Source organism: Atractosteus spatula, chromosome 10 (assembly GCF_055471065.1).
Source record: "Atractosteus spatula isolate fAtrSpa1 chromosome 10, fAtrSpa1.hap1, whole genome shotgun sequence".
NCBI classification, from domain to species: domain Eukaryota; kingdom Metazoa; phylum Chordata; class Actinopteri; order Semionotiformes; family Lepisosteidae; genus Atractosteus; species Atractosteus spatula.
In genome coordinates this window covers 21,220,643-21,227,789 of record NC_142715.1, presented here as the reverse complement: position 1 = coordinate 21,227,789, position 7,147 = coordinate 21,220,643, and the positions used below count along the sequence as shown (strand labels likewise).

The 7,147-nt window shown below is 40.1% G+C and overlaps 1 protein-coding gene and 1 non-coding gene across 2 annotated transcripts in view; both read right to left on the bottom strand.

The window, feature by feature from the left end:
- Positions 1-7,147, bottom strand: part of LOC148825762 (uncharacterized) — a 232,396-nt gene that overhangs the window by 35,525 nt on the left and 189,724 nt on the right. The window lies entirely within an intron of this gene.
- Positions 4,386-4,457, bottom strand: trnaw-cca (transfer RNA tryptophan (anticodon CCA)). Its single transcript has one exon. It is a non-coding gene; the product is annotated as a tRNA-Trp (tRNA).

Sequence of the window (7,147 nt, the reverse complement as noted above, 5' to 3'; positions counted from 1 at the left end):
TTTTTTTAACTCCCTGGCAGAAACGGGCTTTCATACATTTCAATTAGTCTCATCAGTGTAGAACAAGTTAATGTAGAACCATTGCTATGTCTGTCTCTTGTTTGTATATAAATGAATGTCTTTGACAACTTAATGTTAGTTTTTAATTTAGTTTTACGATGTAGGTCATGCGTTAACATATGCACGAGCATACGAAATGTCTCCCTCTTGATTCAGCTCATGCTCCATAGGAGTGAAGCGATTCCTCCTGCTTCTCGTACAACCATATCAGAACAGAAGCCCGTGTCACCCAGCTCTGATTCAAGAGCAACTCACATCTTTAGCCCCTTTTTTTTATTCGTGATCATAATTTTCTTAAGTAATGATCAATATTGAACTTTTTCTACATAAAACGACAATAATCAAACATGCAGGCAGACTTTTGAAAAGTATTAGGAGTTGACAGGGTGCCCCTTTGGAATAGTCGTCAGAAAATGTGAGAAAAGGAAAGTTACCTAAGCTCTCACACACAGCATTAGAGATTGGAATCTGATTGTAAAAAAAAAACTACCTGTCTCCCCTTCATTTAACGGTGCTGTTGTTTTTATTTTACATATTGTTAGCATTTTAATGAATTGTTAAAAGATTGATACACAAATCGCTAAATAAGAAAACGTAAAAACCCAACTGTAAGCAATTGACCATTCATATTCCTGAATTTTAAATCCCTATGTTTATCTGTGTCCAAGTGCCTGGTGCAGCTATTTTGAAAGCAGAGTCTATGATTTATTACGGAAGCGCATTGTTGCCACCCAGGAAAAAAATCTTAATTAATAAATACCAAATTATCGCCTAATTACGAGATAGCAACGATATCATATGTGTGTATGAACAACCTGTTACATTTGTAATGGCAGTACCTACAGGCTATCGAAAGGTTTGCTGGCACTGGGGGTTTAGTTTTCCTGACAATGTGCATGCTGAGAAATGCGCACGGACTGACTTTCTTCTCGCAATGAAAATGTTACCGTTTGTAGCTCATGTAAACACAGTTTTAACCATTAGCACACTCATATATATCCTGAATCAATAACGAATGTGACCTAGAATCCATTGTACCGCTTCAAACTGAAAGTCAGATATTTAGTCTCAAAACTACATAACACAGGATTTTTTTTTCCTTGATGGCAGCATTGGCTTCTGTTATTTAGATTCAACCACTGAAGAGGTTGGTTTTGTGTTTTTAGCTATTGAACATAACTGGTAAGTTTAAGTCAGTTCTTGTAACTCTTTCCGCTCGAAAGCGCTATATTAATACCGGCGCACCTGACTCCACAGGAAAGTTATTGCTGTTCCCAAACCAATGTACTGCAGCTTGTGGCCACGTGTTCCTGCTGTCAGCCTGTGATACCATGTTCTTCCACCGCTAGAAATATTACTGCTCTAGTACAGTAGTAAAAGAGGAAACAAATGCAAACACCGTTTAGAAAAAACACACACGTCTCAGGCCTTAACCATGACAAGGATGGGATTTGAACCTAGACGAGCAGAGCACACTGGATTAGCAATCCAAAAAGTGACTCCCGTTTAATTTTCTTTTCGCTTGCTCGATTTGTAGTACGCTCCTCAATCCTTACAACCGATAAACAAAACGGCTTCATGTGCCACAGCATTCTGCTGCAGGTACGGTTTGCACCGTGTATTGGGCGAACCCGAATGAAATATTTCAAATATGTGAAGAATTTCATGAAACCTGAAAAAAGAAGATCACAGCCAATGTCAACAGTTCAGAGCCTGTAGGCAGCTTCAACAGAACAAAACGATCTGAAGCCGCAATTCTTTCACAGAGTGTATTGTGACACTCCACGCTGTTGCTATTACTGCTACATCTGCTGCCGTTGGTTAAAACTCTACTCAGCGGGCAAGTAAAGTTGTACAAGGAATAGACTACTTTGAGCCATCCAAATTCCATTATGTGAATTTAAGCTTTTTTTAATTAATAATAGCATTAGTAATACAATGCGTGCTCAGAAACGTTACTTATTAGCTTATGAAGCAACAGTGTTTCGACCATTTGCGGTCTTCAAAAAGTAAACGCTGAAGTTTTTATACTTCCTTGTGAGCAGATCACCTTTGATTTAGAAAAGGAAAACGTACTCCTCTGTTGCTTTCATTGCAATATCTGAATCGAGACCCAAGCGCTAAGAAAGCTGAATAACGCAAAAGACATATTCCCGATTTTAATTTAGATACACATTTTCTAATGCAGCTTTCATTACAAGACAGTCTATTTCTCGAAAGCGTGTTATGTAAAAAAGAGAAAAACGAAAATATATGGATGACAATATTTAAAAGATTAAGATTTTACTTTTGAGAAATTGTCATTTTATGTATCTAGATGCTTTTCAACCGCTGGTTTTAGAACTTTGCTGTGCTTCCTGCATCATTTTCAGTGATATAAAGTGGGTGTAGAGGGAGCGATCACTGTAGAACAATTGATAGGTTGGAGCTGTTCAGACTACTCTTGTTATTTCTCAAACGCTTCCATCATTTTTCTTTCAGGCTAGGACGCGAGTGTGTACATGTGTTTGGTTTTCGTTTCACTGATTCTCATTGAAGATTTGGGAATTAACGAAGAAAGAATCAGTAGCCAGGAAGGCAGAAGCTTTGGTTCTCAACGATCTTGAAGACACGCCCATGTAGAGCAGCGTGTGATGATTGGTACTACAAAAGACCAAGTGCTCAGTGACGTCTGCGTTTACCGTTGAAACTTTTCATCTCAGGTGTAAAAACAGTTGTGTTAAACATAGCTAAGTGGCGCAGCAGAAGCGTGCCGGGCTCATAACCCAAAGATCGATGGATCAAAGCCATCCTCTGTTATGCACGTTTTATGCACGATTGATAAGCATACCATCAGTTTAATGACGTGCATTGAAACTGATTTCTTCTCTCGTGTGTGCAAACTTCACACTTACGGTGCTCTTTAATCTTTACAAATATGCAGATGCCCAAATGTTTCTTTGGTTGTTCTGACATCCTTTATAGATTCCTCAAATCCTTCAAATGAACATCCATATCAGCACAATTATGTTTATATATTTTAAAATTAAAGTACACACAACAAAAATATCAATGTACATTTGTACTGTGCTCATTTAATAATGATTGTCAAGGATTATCAAGTTCTCCAACAACTCTGTGTTATAATTTTAAAATATTTTTGCTAAGGATACACAACGGGTGTATAAGTCATTCTAACTACAGCCAGCTGAAGATAAAATTCCACACGTGAAAATGGTTTAAAACACGCACATTTCCTGCAAAGTTCAAGAGGGCTTTTAGTGGAGATTATGTTTACATCGAAACAATCCAAAGCGCGTCCCTGACCACCAGCCCTTTGTTTAACAGCTGTACAAAGACACACTCCCGTGCACAAGGAAATGTTGTGTTTAGCAGAAGTGAGTTAACATGATCCGTGACCTAATTTACCAGAGCAAATACTCACCCAGCAAGTTCCGCTTTACTGCAAGAGAGAAGTAGAGTGAAAGAGGTGATCATTTCACGCCGTTGTGGAACAAAACGCTTTTTTCTTGGAATTCTAAATCAATTAGAAATTCAGAGCGACACATAAAGGCTTTGTCTGCTTAAAAGTGATGATTTTTAAAAACTGATAAAAATGTAGAAAATACGTTTCTCACGTAGAAATTTAAGATGGGGGTGGGGTATTACTAGGGGCGGCGCTGAACTCACCATGGTGCAATTCATTTACGTGACGGGCTAGTGGTTTAATGGATAACGCGTCTGATTTCGGTTTATTAGATTGTCGATTCGACTTCTACCGGGGTTGTGTGATTTAAATCAGGCTCCTCAGAAATAGATGTCCGTTATGTAAATGAACCGCACCTGAAAGCAAACGTTGGGTCTGGGTTCCTTTCTTTCCTGCATGAAATAGCAAATCGTTACAAAAAAAAAACACCAAATAATGTCCAATGGCGTTAGTCATTTAAGTAAACATGAATATACTGTAAGGTCTTGGTACATGGGAGTGGATTTCAACCACAATTAAAAAAGGGCAAATTATAATTACAGGCTTCAGACACTTTTTCAAACAAAAGAGACCAAACACTCCCTAACTTTCAGGTTTGCTTGAACCTGTAACAGGAAGGAGGTCTGAAGCTTCCATTCTCTGATGTCACTGTCTCTAAAGCCGGGCGTGATGTTTCGCGGATAGGCAGTGTGTCTTTCCTCTTGTCGTGTTCATGACGATTCGCTGCATAAGCTCCTGACTGGGTGTTCTGTACTGCGCTGTTACTTCGTTCAGATTACCTATGTGGTGTACAGATAAAACCCGACGGCGTGGTGTGATTTCTGGGTTCGGCACCAGCAGCACCTGTAAACTCCTCAGCTGACCTCGACGTGATTTGAACACGCAACCTTCTGATGTGGAGTCAGACACGCTACCGTTGCGCCACGAGGTCACTCGCCACAGGTGCTTTTAATTCCCCCAAAGAGAACAATCAGCGTCCCTGAAAAAGATTTTTTTCATTCTCTCCTGTGAGGAGCGCCGCTCTTCCAACTAGGGTCTCTTCTTCCCAGACCACAGATTATTCTTTCCGCCCGGCTCTCTCACAGAGAGCAGACACACCGTCTCCACTGATGTGTTTACTACATCTATAGATCTGACCCCCTACAGCCCCGATATTCCTGGACAGGATATTTACCACCAGCCTCGTGAACTTCTCATCTTGACCTCTCCCAGGAGGAGCACAATTAACACAGAATCCTCTCTCCATTTAGCAAATAACACAAAACACTGTTTACCTGTCAAGACAGAAAACCGGGCTGCTCCAGGTGAGGCTTGAACTCACAACCGCGGCATGACTCCACTGATCATGTCATTTTACAAAGCCTGAACTGGGAAAGCGACTGGAAGTCGAGCATTTATGGCGTTGTTTTAATACTTGCCTACTCTTTCAATTTTTCGGTCAAATCTTTTATTTGGGAGTACTTTCAATTGATGTAAATCCTTGTCCCGATGCACGATTCTGGGCCATGGTGCATCTTGAATAATGTTCTTATAGGCTTCAGTTTGCAAAGTGCGCTCTTCAGAAGCTACCGAAACCGCTAATGGTTACATAACACTTAATGCAAAAGCAACGTTCGGGTTTGAAAAAGAATATTACTTGCTATGACTACAAACACTGTTACAGGAGGCGTGTTAGGGCTATTTTAGCTTAGATCATCAATTCATCTTACATTTCTTCTCCATCTATATCAACAGCGTCATCGCTACTGAGCGCTAAAGGCAGGTCCTGGCAATACAATCTTCTTTAGAAAACATTTTTCAAACTATTTCCACTACCATACGTAAAGTAAAAGATACCGATTGCACGCAACTAATAAAATCTCTTTTCCAGGGACGTTGTAGCTAGATGCAAATTACAATCGAAAATGTATCAGCTTTAACATTTTCTTTTGGATCCACAGGACGATCAGCACGAGACTCAAAATATACCTGTGTTTGACTGTACAGCGTAGATTGTACAGCATTTATGTTTATATTTATGTTAAAATGAAGGTAAATATATCAAAATATCAACATCCAACTTCACAGTGCTAACGTAACAATGCTTGTCAAATTCTCAAACAAATCCGCGCTGTATTTCTAAACTATTTTAGCAGAGGACGCATCAGGAGTATAAATGATATCTCCCGCCAGCCCTTCAAAGATACTTTTCCATGGGTGAATATGGTTGTCTGGGGAGTTGCGGTGTTGATCACTATTGGACTTCCCCGGTCTCAAGTGTTGTTGTTGGACACGGGCAAAAGACTCGCATTTTCGGCAAATATAAAGAGGTTTAAGGTTTCGGCTTTAGAGGAGGCAGTGTTTACATTGACAATAATCAGAAGATCGTCCCTGGGTGGGCTTGAACCACCAACCTTTCTGTTAACAGCCGAACGCGCTCACCGATTGCGCCACAGAAACTGACGAGAGAGGCTTTCCTCCATTCGCACCTTTCCGGTCAAAAAATAAACATTGCTTGCATTTTATTGCCAGTCGGCAATATTCCTTCTGCTCTGATAGGCAAGAATTAAATTTCATTTTTCACAAGCTCTATGAATTTCTTGAAAAACAAGTTGTTGCAGAAAGGAAATGCATTCATGCATTAAACTAAATCAAGCCCTATGCGGTTGTCCAAAATGGTACTTTCTGCACAAAAAGACAGGAAGAAAGGCACAGGTGGGATGTGGAGCCAGGATCTCCAGTTAACGAGACAGGTTACTTAAAGCAACTAAGCTACGGCGCCAGCAGAATTCTCCTCTTTTACAGCCGCTTGGACACACCGCTCTGAGCCATCTGCGTTCAGTAAGCCCTGAGTCTGCTGGCTGAGCAAGCTGCCTCCTTTACACGCAACAGGAGCCCCGACTGTAAGAGAAACGAAGAGAAATGGCTTTTATTGGGCACTTTTCATGTCCAATGCGCTTGACATCTCCCAAGGGCGGCAGAGTTCATTTACGACACTTTTCCTTTCTTCTTTCTGTACTCTTTGATGAAATAAGACGAGAAATCATGTAAGGGAAAATGACTTTTTCATGGAGAAAACATGCACCAGGAAATGTTGTGTTTAGAAGAAGTGAGTTAACATGAAAAGTGACCTAATTTACCAGAGCAAATGCTCACCTAGCAAGATCTGCTTTATTACAAGAAAGAAGTAGAGTGAAAGACGTGATCATTTCACGCCGTTGTGGAACAAAACACTTTTTTTGTCAAGACAGAAAACCAGGCCGCTCCAGGTGAGGTTTAAACTTTAAACCTCGGCATGACTCCACTGATTATGTCATTTTACTGTACATGGCCTGAACCTGGAAGAAGATTGGAAGTCAAGACGTTATGGTGTTGTTGTAATACTTTCCTGCTCTTTTAATATTCAGGTTAAATCTTTTATTTTGGAGTACTTTCAATTGATATTAATCCTAGTCCCAATGAACGATTCTGGGCCATGGTGCATCTTAAATAATGTTCTTATAGGTTTCAGTTCTGAAAACAACTCAGTAGCAGGCTATGCGGAACAAGCAAACACATTAGAACTGTTGTGAATGCAGTGGAAATAATTTAGTCACTAAATAAGAAGCTTATGCACCACTCGCTTGAGAATTGTTATATTTA